Here is a 12,723-nt window from a genome sequence, read left to right on the forward strand (position 1 = left end):
CCTTTTGGATATTAAAATACAGTCAATCATTCCTGATATCTCTGCTGTCAGTTGATCAACTTACTGCTGCAACACAGGGATCATAGGAACAATGTTGAAATTTAAATATCAGACTACTGTTTAGATAGTGTGAAAAGGGATTATATTCCAGCTTTTATCGCCGCGATATAGCCTTTTTGTGCTAATGCGGCGTAAAGCAACCAACAATCAATATTCCAGCTTTTTACTTTTTACATTGGATTTAAGCGTTAAGATCCATGGCATGTATTTGGTATACATTTGTGAATGGATAGTTAACTGGGTAAGAAATATCATTTTAAATTGCCATTTGTTTTTCTTTATATATCAGTTGTCCTTCATTCAAACGAAAGTATTTTAAGAATCAAAATTAGCAAGCACTTAAAACGTATGTCATAAAAAAACTTTGCTAATTATCTTCATTACAAAAGTTATTTCTGCGACTGTATCTTACATTAATTTGTAGGATCCTTTGCTATAGATAATTTAGCTGATCTGTAAAAAATAACATCTTCATGCCTTATATATTTGTGACATTTTTACCTATTGTACCTGTTTGTTTTGTTCACGCATCATTATCAATATTATTAAATTTGACGAGACTGTCGTACAAGTGAGAGGTTAAGCGCTATAAATTCAATCCACCATTTTCTACATTTGAAAATGCCTGTACCAAGTCAGGAATATGACAGTTCTTGTCCATTCGTTTTTGATGCATTTTGTTATTTGATTTTGCCATGTGATTATGGACTTTCCGAATTGATTTTCCTCTAAGTTCAGTATTTTTGTGATTTTACTTTATATTATGTTCTGTAGTACGACGCTAGATTAAAACTGACGTGGATAGGTAACACCCGGCCACCGAAATCTTCATTTTTTATGAAGCCCAGGTGGTCGTGTGGTCTAGCGCGACGGTTATGGTGCAGGCGATTTGGTGTCATGATATCTCAGTAGAATAAGTTCGAATTCCGGCGAGGGAAGAACAAAAAATTTGCGAAAGCAAATTTACAGATCTAACATTGTTGGGTTGATGTTTAGACGAGTTGTATATACAAAATGTACACAGCCATGTATGAGACTAATAAAAAAGGTCAACAGGAGGGTGCCTTTTGTGTTGACTTACCATCCAAAATTTGACAACTTATCTCACCTTATCCGCGAAAGTTAGAAAGATATCGAAAAACATCCTAAACTATTCAAGATCTTTCCCGAGCCACCTGTACTGGCTTTCCGTAGTAAAAAAGGTCAACAGGAGGGTGCCTTTTGTGCTGATTTACTATCTAAAATTTGACAACTTATCTCACATTATCCGCGAAAGTTGGAAAGATATCGAAAAGCATCCTAAACTGTCCTAGATTTTTCCCGAGCCACCTGTACTGGCTTTCCGTAGTCAAAAAGGTCTACAGGAGGGTGCCTTTTGTGTTGACTTACCATCCAAAATTTGACAACTTATCTCACCTTATCCGTGAAAGTTGGAAAGATATCGAAAAACATCCTAAACTATCCAAGATCTTTCCCGAGCCACCTGTACTGGCTTTCCGTAGGCCAAAAAGCCTTAAAAACTTGCTGGTGAGAGCTGAGTTATCCTCTCAAGCAGGCTCTTTGTCAGTGGGCTCTTGTAAGGGTTGTGGAAACAAACAATGTCTGACTTGCAAACAAATACTGGTTATCCAGACTTTTAACAGTCACTCCACTGGTACAGAATACACCATATTTTGCAATGTTAATTGCAAGACTACAAATGTTGTGTATCTCCTACAATGTAACTTACATTTCAATATTAAGTATGAACACGAATGCGGCCACTTTCGTTTTACAAGGAAACCGTCAAAAATTTAACTAAAGTGATAGAATTTTGAAGATTTCAGTAATTTAGCATGACTTAATGGTGCTACAACCCGATATATGTGCATTGTATTGTCAAAAACAGCCCATATTTATGTAGCAGAAGCATTCAACTGTCCAATAAATAACTAAAAGTTTACATTTTAACAATTTTGTAAAACTGTTATATTTTGGGGCCAAAAAGGGGTCTTACCGGACCCACTCCTTTATTGTATTATTCAAAATATTTTAACAAATATCAACCTTTTTGGTTTTTAAAATCATTTTTTTCCAAGTGAGCCATTTAAGGAGAGATAACTCTTTTAGTACAAAATTTATACTGGGCTAATAGGGATTTTTTTAAATTTTACTCGTGGCAAGAAAACAAGTTCGGTGACACCATGTTTTCTTTTTATTTTCTTAAAATATATTATGAAACTTATCTTCTTACAATTTTTTTTTCAAAATTCTATGTCATAGAACTTTTTTTATGCTCTCTTTTGTGTTTTTTCATGAACAAACTAACCAAATTTAAGGAATTTTCAACGACTAATAACTTGAAAAATAGCCCGGTGACCCATACTTTTTATTATATTTTTGAAAAAAGCATAGTAAAATCTTTGTTTTGGCAAATTATAAGAAAATTCTGTCTCAAAAAACATTTACTTATGATCTACCTTAACTGTCTTTCTCATTGATTGTTTTAATAAAGTTTTTCTACATTTTAGCATGGAAAACATTTTTCAAGCAATGATACTGGTTGTGGTATGTGTGCTGCTTATCGTAGCGATTATAGTGTGCCGATATGATCGGATATATTTCAAGATGGACAAACAAAACATGAAGGAATCAATGACAGTTAAATCAAGTTTGAGGTATGAATAATTATTAGTTAATGGTATCTGTATTTCTATTAATTTGCTTGAACATACAAGAAAGCTATTTTAAAGTTTGTTCACTGTTTTATAGATATCTGATAAATGAAGAACCTGATGGTTGGGGTTTATAAGTGTTTCTCGTTTCTCTTTTTTTTATATAGATTAGACTGTTGGTTTTCCCGTTTGAATGGTTTTGCACTAGTCATTTATGGGGCCCTTTGTAGCTTGCTGTTCGGTGTGAGCCAAGGCTCCGTGTTGAAGACCGTACGTTGACCCTTTAACGGTTTACCTTTACAAATTGTGATTTGGTTTGAGTGTTGTCTCATTGGCACTCATACCACATCTTCATATATCTATTGTATGAATGTTTTACACAGTTTTGATTTAGAATAAAAACAGATATGGTTAGAAAATCCAAATAATTACACCATTTCTAAAACAATTCTATATTATTATTCCTGCAATTGTTGGAAAATACATAAAATAACAACATCACAAACTTAATCCCAATTTGTTATTTATTTTCAGAAATTTAACAGTGACGTCACTTTTTGTGGCGTTCATACATTCGTGTGGTGCACAGTTCATAATACTATTGTGATGTACTGGTGTACTGTCGTAAATTAATTGAAGCCTGTCCGTTGTTATTCTGTGGTCTACATGTTGTAATGTACTATTATATCATTTTGTCATGTATTTCTCTGTCCTCAGTGTTCTTTAATTTATTTGTACTGTATCCCTGTCACGTAATGTTGTCATTTTAGCAGCATTGTCATATAAGCGGGAGGTTTGGCTAGCACTAAAACCAAGTCCAACCCACCATTTTTTTTTCTTAAAATGTTCTGTACCAAGTCAGGAATGTGGCAGTTGTTATCAAATAGTCCGTTTATATGTATTTTGGCGTGTTTTTTTTTTTGGTAGCAGTTCAGTTGTTTCCTCTCATAGTTGATGTTTTCCCCTTCGTTGTGGTTTGTGACTCGGATTTGTTTTCGGTTTATCGATTTGTGACCATTGTTTAGCGGTATACTACTGTTGCCTTTATATAAGGAATAACGAGTAACCGTTTAAACGACAAATAAGTCAGATAAAAAGGGTAGTGCAATAATCTATGAGACTAAAAAACTGCCCTTCTTAATATCTCTATTTGCAATATACTAAACACAAAACAATTGTATCATATTTTTGTGAAGTCAACGCATTTAAAGTGTTTGAAATTGCAACATTGAATCGCAAGGGAAATACACTTTTTCATAATACACACTTTTTCTTGTAAATCTAATATATTTGTAATTTTGTTCTGTAATCTTAATTTTCAGGTTTTTTTTCTCTTTAGAGGGGTCTCGTTAGTCGAATGGTCTTTGTAGTCGCACTACTGTATCCCTAGCCGGTCATCCCCGAAGTTTTGATTTCGAATCACACACGTGACAGGAGCGCTCGATTTCAATCTTAATTGAATAGGAGTCTCAGTACTCTTACCAAACGGTGGTGGTACTCTCTACATTCTTTCACCAATAAAAAAATGACCAATACAAAATGGCACAATAGTGCTGAAGTGGCATCAAACACCAATTAATAATAGTTTTCATCATTCTAAATCTTTAACAAGCATGTTTAACATGTTGAAGGGTTTAAAGGAGCATTGAATACTGAAAGTCAACTTATAAAACACTTTTTTTAGTTCAGCCTTAAAGTGTCCACTTAGCGACTACTGATTGTTTATTACTGGTAAAAGATCCAAGTTTACATATTCAATTCATATTCACGTTATTTGTAATCATTTTTTGAAATATGCAGAGACAAACACATGCAAAAGTAAATAGCTTGCATAAAAAAACGCTTGCAAAAGTTCGTTAGGTTACATCCACCTATTACATGTTGCACCGGTAATTATATACCATATTTGTAGTATATTTATTATAGAATGTGCCACATCAACTTTGTTTTTTCTCTTTTTGTAGGAGAAATTAAAGAAACTAACGATGATGGCCCAACAGAATTTGACATTGTTCCCTTTGGCTACTCTCTCTAATTCAACAAACATGAGAAGAATTCAAAACCAGGACATAGAAAACGAGAAATATTGTTTCTGAATTGTCTCAGTCGACAATTGAAATCAACTGGCCATTATTAATGTGGATCTCAATCGACTGACCATCAAAATCATATATGCATATACCACAAAACTGTTTGGTCTAGGGAGGATCTCTGTTGCTATTCCTTTATGTTTGTCTACCAGACGTTTAAATAGCAAAGTTCTATTCATTTGGGATATTTAAGTATTTGAGAGTAAGAGGTAATTCATGTGTAAGAACTGATATTTCAATATAGAAAATGACATGTTTTATCATATTTATGGTTGTATTTTACTGAAAAATAGAAAACTTTAGTTTGATTAATTTTTTTTCAACTTTGTCACATAAGGGGAAACAACTCAAACGCAAGGGCAGATAATTTAGATAAAGGTACTGTTACAATACAATATGTTAGGAATTTATTTATTTTTATGTAGCAAGAAAACGGGTCCGGTGACCCTATTTTTTTCTTAACTGAAGGCATACTATTAAAGCTATCTCAAAATTCTATGATGTAGTTTACGCTTTATTGCATAAAATTGGGTTTTCCATGCATAATCTATACCAAATCTGTCAATTTTTAACTACATGTAGCGTGTAAATTAGCCCCGTGACCCATTCTTTTTATTATTATTTTTTAAAAAGCATGATATATACTACATTTTGGCAAATTATTAAAAAATTCTATGGACTATAATTTAGACACCCCATCTACCTTAATGCTTCCTTTCTTTATTATTGGTGTTGTTTTGTACACATTTAAGGCGCTTATACAATTTATTTATTGTGTACATGTATCGTTACTAATAACGATCCAGCGCCCTTGTAAGAAAGATTGTAGACTAATGTCCAGACGTTTTATATATGTTCTTTTTTTGCAGGTAATGTTTGTTTTTGAAATACCAAGTCAATTTTCGTTTATTTAAACAAGTCTTGGTAGGGTACCAATCTAGTCAGTTTTATTAACACAGTCGAACCTCGTAAGTTCAATTTGAAGGGAACGGACAACAATATTCCGAGTTGGTTGACCGTTATGGAATAACCGTTTCACAAATGATATCGGATATTTTCTTACGTCGTAACTACAATCCCCTTCCCTTTCATGAATGTGACCTACCGAATTAGACTATTTAACGGATTTGTTATCACATAAGCAACACGACGGGTGCCGCATGTGGAGCAGGATCTGCTTACCCTTCCGGATCACCTGAGATCACCCCTAGTTTTTTTTTGTGGGGTTCGTGTTGTTTATTCTTTAGTTTTCTATGTTGTGTCGTGTGTGCTGTTGTTTGTTTGTCTTTTTTTCGTTTTTAGCCATGACGTTGTCAGTTTGTTTTAGATTTATGAGTTTGACTGTCCCTTTGGTATCTTTCGCCCCTCTTTAATAGCTCATGTAAGGTCATTTATCAAAATTTTAGAAGATTCTTGATTTTCTTTCTTTTGTTTTGAGACCAAAATAATACAATGCAAATATAAGGTAAAAGTCCTAGTCAGGCTTTTCCCGCCATATTTTTAGTCTCAAATATCTCGAAAAGGAGGTCCATGACCTATCAATATTTTTAGCTTATCTTTATCCTTAATTGATACTCTACCAGCTTAAAGTATCAATTTTAATTTCTTAATTTCTTAATTTTTACCTAACCTCACCTAAGTACATCCTTAAGAACATAAAAATGGCTGCCGTTACCACGGAAACGGAACAAATGTGAAAAAATCAATAAACTTAATTAATGTTAATGTTAATGTTAATAAGTGAGATGTCCGACTGATTGTTCAATTTGATTTTACACTTTTCAAAAAGTGAGGCGAGTCGGTAAACAAGAGTGGGGCGATTTGCTTATAAAGTTGCGATGTAGTATGGGCATATGTAGAGTCTGGATCCAATCGGTTCGAATGATTGTAATGTGAGGGCGTGTCCAAATATGCAAACACACGAGTTGGAATGTTTCTAGACTTATCGTTCATCTGCGATAAAACTAGATAAAAACAAACGGAGGAAGTAGCAATCACCATGCCTGAAATTTGTAAAGCTAGGTAATTATTAGTCTCGATCACCCAGACGCATTATGAATACAGCGTCTGGATTTTTGTGTCTTTGGATTTCGTTCATAGATGGCGTTTTAAAATTTGGTAATGACCTTGACCACATGTTCCCGGAAGGTAAAAACTTCAGGAATATGGACGATAACATGCGGCAGTGGTTGACCAGACATGTGAGTTGCAAACTAATCCTTGGTTGTTACAACCTACTGTTTTTGTACACCTTTATAACAACCAAGGATTAGTTTGCAAAATTGCAAAATCCATGTAACAACCAGTATCATAAAATAAAATGTTTGACAGTTTGTATTTATACTAAGGTATGTAGTTTTAAATATTTTACCTCATGCATCGATCACTGAAATCTTAGACTACTATAACACAGTAGTCTCAGCTGAAATCTGTATATAAAAAAAAAAAACTACCACGGCCCTGACACATTTGAGTCTTGAGGTATACTGCAAATCACAAGGATACTTAATAAAGGATATTTAATAGGCACTGGCTACGGTTACATGGAAATGTAACAATAACAAAAATATTATTGTTACATTGGAGACTAATTGCCGGAATGCAAAGTTGGTTATGGAACTGATTAATTACGAATGTAACAATAATTATTGAGGCTACGGTTACATTGCGTTATTGTACGTTACATGAAAAACAGCAATGAATGCTAGATTTATTAAACATAAATCTTCTATAGTTTTGTTGCTTATTTTTTTTCATATGTGCTAAATAATACTTGTAATAATGATAAATAATAAATATTACTATTCAACAAATAGTGTTTAAATAGTTTTATGTATTAGTGGTTTTGATGTTCTTAAATATACTACTTCAGATTAGTAGTGCCAAAGGCGAAAACATATAGTTCAATGGTTTGTTGTTGAGAACTCTGACTGAGAAAAGTGTTCACTTTTAAGTACCTAACTGCACACCTACAGTCTTATTACTGTCATTATATTTTGAAAAAAATTGAGAATGGAAATGGATGAAGAGATTCCTATTACCAATTTTGTTTTGGGTGAAAAATTTTACACCAAAAGCAAAGTTTGCTAACCATTTTTGCTAACTGTGAACTTCTGTATACATGTATCCTTGGAGGACGTAATATAAAAAAATAAAGAAATTGTATGGAATACCTGTATGTATTTTAAATATAGAATAAATGTCACTTTTCTTATTTAGTTAGTCCAGAGATATATATGTCTCTGGTTAGTCCCATCGTGCATTGTAGATTTTCATGTAACAATAACGCAATGTAACCGTAGCCTCAATAATTATTGTTACATTCGTAATTATTCAGGTCCTTACCCAACCATGCATTCCGGCATTTAGTCTCCAATGTAACAATAATATTTTTATTATTGTTACATTTCCATGTAACCGTAGCCAGTGCCTATTTAATATGACTAATCTGCAGTAAGCACCAAGAATTGATGCTTAAAGGTAAGTCCCTTCTTGTTCTTAATGCAGATGAGTCAAACTCCTAAATTATTTAAAATATATTAAAAAGATATAGGAAGATGTGGTGTGAGTGCCAATGAAACAACTCTCCATACAAATAACAATTTAAAAGTAAAAAATTATAGGTTAAAGTCAACCTTCAACACGGAGCCTTGGCTCACACCGAACAACAAGCTATAAAGGGCCCCAAAATTACTAGTGTAAAACCATTCAAACGGGAAAACCAACGGTCTAATCTATATAAACAAAACGAGAAACAAGAAACACGTATATATTACATAAACAAACGACAACTACTGTACATCAGATTCCTGACTTAGGACAGGTGCAAACATTTGCAGCGGGATTAAAAGTTTTAATGGATCCAAACCTTCTTCCCTTTTTTCTGAAACAATAGCATAACATCACAACAAAGAAGAACATACGATAAAATATCAATTGGCAGACTTAACTCAATCAAAAAACGTATGATTAAACAATGAACGAATAAAAGCATATTTTTTAAGATTATAGATTCTGTGTCCAGCCAGCAAAGATCATCAAGGGACGGTGCAAGAGAATATGAAATTCTTCTTACAATAAGACAATTTATCCTCCTGCTATATATATAGATTATGCCATTTAGAATGCACTTACTGAAACTAACAATTAAACAAATACAGGATTACTGTTGTAACAATTGTTGATTGCCATAAAAGGCTGATTAGTATTGAGAATGAAATAAAAAATATGACCAACAGAATATTATAACTATCTATAATCTATGTTCATTGTAATCTATGTATAAAGTATCTGCATTGAGTTGCATCTGAAATAGTAAAATACTGACATATTATATCTTTTCCAGGTCAATTATCTGTATTGAATGGCTGGAGAATACAAACCTAGTACAAATGTATATAGAGGAATGAAGAGGCCTCACAATTATAACTGACTGTCATTGGGTAATTTTATTATTAATAAAAAATTGAGAATGGAAATGGGGAATGTATCAAAGAGACAACAACCTGACAAAAGAGCAGAAAACAGCCAAAGACCACCAATATCTCTACAACACACTGAGAAAATCCTGCACACAGAGGCATGCTTCAGCTGCCACCTAAACAAAAATGTGTACTACTCCTGGTAACATGGGGTCAAGGTGATAATGAATGTTCTACTACATGTATACTACGAAATATATAAATGAACTAAAATTAAAAATCATACAAGACTAACAAAGGCAAGAGGCTCCTGACTTGGGACATACGCAAAAATGTGTAAGGGTTAAACATGTTTTGCAAGATCTCAACCTATCCAGCTAGCTATTGTAGAAAAACAAAAAACAATAGGCACAGTAAATCTCAGTTTAAAGAAGTCATATTTAGTCCTATGTCAGAATAGGAAACAAAACAAACTAAGCAAAATTACGATACATAAATTAAAGGACTACTAGCAGTTACTGACATGTTCCTCAGACATATGTGAACTTACCTAAATGTCATACACTATATATGTTTTATCACTTTTTTACTTCTTTTTTTTTAGCATATGAAATATATCTCGAGTATATTGTAACAATGTTTTTTTTAAGAATATTTTTTTTGTACCCTAATACCGGACGACATGAATTACATGTACCAATAAGAAAAATAATTTCTTTGGTTTTATTCCAATACAGATGCATGAAGTCAGACTAAATGTTTTTGAACCTTGCATATCTACTTGAACTTGTTTCTTAGTTTTGCAAAATTACTTTATTCAGTAAAATTTCTAAACAAATGTATAGTTTTGTAGACATTGGTCTCATACAAATTGCATTTTATTAAACTTGGGCAAATTATATTTCAGCAAAAGGCTTTGCCATCAAAAACATGTATTTCATCTCGGAAGAAAAAGAACAACAGTCCTGATGATGGTGACAGGTCAAATTAATCTAACAGGTAACACATACATGACATATTGTTTTAAGGCTTTTCCATTTAAACATGCATGCATGCATATTGGGACCAGGGAAGACACTTAGAGATCCAAAGTTACAATGTGGAGTGGGGTTAATTCCAATGAAAATGTTAGTGAAATTCTCAATTGGCTTCTATCAGTTGATTATTGATTGACTTTATTAACTTAAATAATATTTCTGTAACAATTATACATGTAATAACAATTAGCCACTGCATGATATCCATTACCAAAAATGTTGTGTAGTCTGATTATAACCACAGAATTTACTTTGCTTTTCAGATACTAGTGAAGAAATGAAGAAACAAGAGTAGACACCATTTGACCAACTGTGCTTACAATACTTGTGCAATAGTTGTAATTGATGTCCATTCTACATTGTATGATAATACATTACTGCATCCACAGAATTATCATCTTGGTCGACAATGCCTCTCATTTCTTAATAAATTGCATTTGTTATTTTGGTTGTATGATTTTCTAAAAAGACTTTTTTGTTATTAATGGAGTAGAATGTTGAAAAAAACAAATGACAAAGATCATTGCTGAATGAAGTGCAAGTACTTTTTTAAAGTTTTAAATAGACAATTAGTATGGTTTTTGAGTGATTTAAAATAGATATTTCAATTTGTTTCCAGTACATTAATAAGCACTTTATCACACAATCAGTGGCAGATCCAGAAATTTTCATAAGTTGGGGCCCACTGGGCACTGACTGCCAGTCATGCTTCAGTGATTCCCTATATAATCAACAATTTTTTTCCAGAAAAGGGGAGGCCTGGGCCTCCTGGCCCCCCTCTAAATCCGCCTCTGACAATACCATGAAAATAAATTTGCTGTAGCTATTTGTTGTATTTCGTTTTCATTGTTTATTTCTGACATAAAACCCCCTTAAAAAAATACAATTTGAAACTAGAAACACTTATCCTAAAAATTGCATTTTAATATTAAAACCAAAGAGAATGAAGAAAGAGCACTATCAAGTGTACCTTAATATGATTCTGAAAAATATTCATTACATTGAATGCTTATAATTATCAGAATAATGAGATATGGTATGATTGCCACTTAGATTTATATCCACCAGAGTTCAAATATTGTGCATTCAATTTGTAGGTCACCTTTCAACCTTCAACAATGAGCAAAATCCATAGCCTATAGTAAGCTTTAAAAGGCTCTTAACATGGCAAAAAAATTGTTTATCTAACTGATATTTCTAAATTAATGAATGTTCAATTGTTATGATGGAGAAAATAAGTGGCATTACAGTTGATCATGTTTCTGTCATGGACACAAAGACCATCTAGGAGTTTTCCAAATGCCTACTTTGGACATTCAAACAACAAGTAGGAATAAAAGAATCTACTTTAGTGTTGAATATATTAAATTGAGAATAGAGATGGGGAATGTGTCAAAGAGACCACTAAGGAGAAGAAAACAGCAAAAGGACAACAATGCGTCTTCATCACAGTGAAGAAAATCCAGCTCACACAGGCAGGCTTTAGCTGGACTCGAAACAAAATGTGTACTAGTTCAGTGAAAATAGATGTCATACAAAACTTCAAAACATATAAATGAACTAAAAAAAATGGAAAATCCTACAAGGCTATATAACATGTATAAAAATAAGAAGATGTATAATTTCCAATGTCAGAGACAAACCAAATGATGCAGAAATTAAACGACTATAGGTTACTGTACATCCTTCAACAATGAGCAAAATCCATACAACATAATACCAATATACAGTTGTTTAAAGATGAAGGAAAAACAAACATGAACAAACGACAACCACTGAATTAGAGGCTGTTGCCTTGGGACAGGCACATACATACATACATACAGAATGTGGTTGGGTTAAACATGTTAGCTTTATCCCAACCCTCCCCCTAACCTAGGACTGTGGTGTAACAGTGCAACATAAGAACGAACTATAAAAAATCAGTTAAAAAAGGCGGAAGTCATCAGATGGATACAAATAGAAATACTACATAGAGTGGACGGGTACTTGTATATCCCAACAACAAAGGTACATTTGAGTATGATTGCCAATGAGACAACGCAATCAAAGTTCAAATAAAGTGGATGTTAGCAATTATTGCCAACTGTACAGTCTTCAACAATGAGTAAAACCCATATCATATAGTCTGCTGTTAAAGGCCCAGACATAAATTATATGAACAATTCAAATGAGAAACTGACGGCCTAATTTATTACAAAACAAAAATATCGAAAATTAAAAATGACATGCATGACAACAACCGCTGAACTAAATAAAGGCAACAGTAGCATACCGATGTTCTAAAGCTTAAGGCATACATGTAAGACTGTACAAGGGTTAAATAATACTATTAATTTGAAAGCATGCCTTTTATGGCTTGATTTGTAAATACACAGCTATCTATCTAATTGCCAACCGCGGAAATTTCCTTTTCAGAAAATACACAATTAAGGAGCCCCTGAGATGAACCCTGGTTTTT

The 12,723-nt window shown here is 33.0% G+C and overlaps 1 long non-coding RNA gene across 1 annotated transcript; it reads left to right on the forward strand.

Annotated features, from left to right (window-relative positions):
• Window positions 1-6,850: 6,850 nt before the first annotated feature.
• On the forward strand, window positions 6,851-11,097 carry LOC143047310 (uncharacterized). The gene is made up of 4 exons (XR_012969488.1): window positions 6,851-7,005; window positions 9,150-9,246; window positions 10,133-10,224; window positions 10,526-11,097. It is a non-coding gene; the product is annotated as an uncharacterized LOC143047310 (long non-coding RNA).
• The last annotated feature ends 1,626 nt before the right edge of the window (window positions 11,098-12,723 follow it).

This window comes from Mytilus galloprovincialis, chromosome 10 (genome assembly GCF_965363235.1).
Source record: "Mytilus galloprovincialis chromosome 10, xbMytGall1.hap1.1, whole genome shotgun sequence".
NCBI classification, from domain to species: Eukaryota; Metazoa; Mollusca; class Bivalvia; order Mytilida; family Mytilidae; genus Mytilus; species Mytilus galloprovincialis.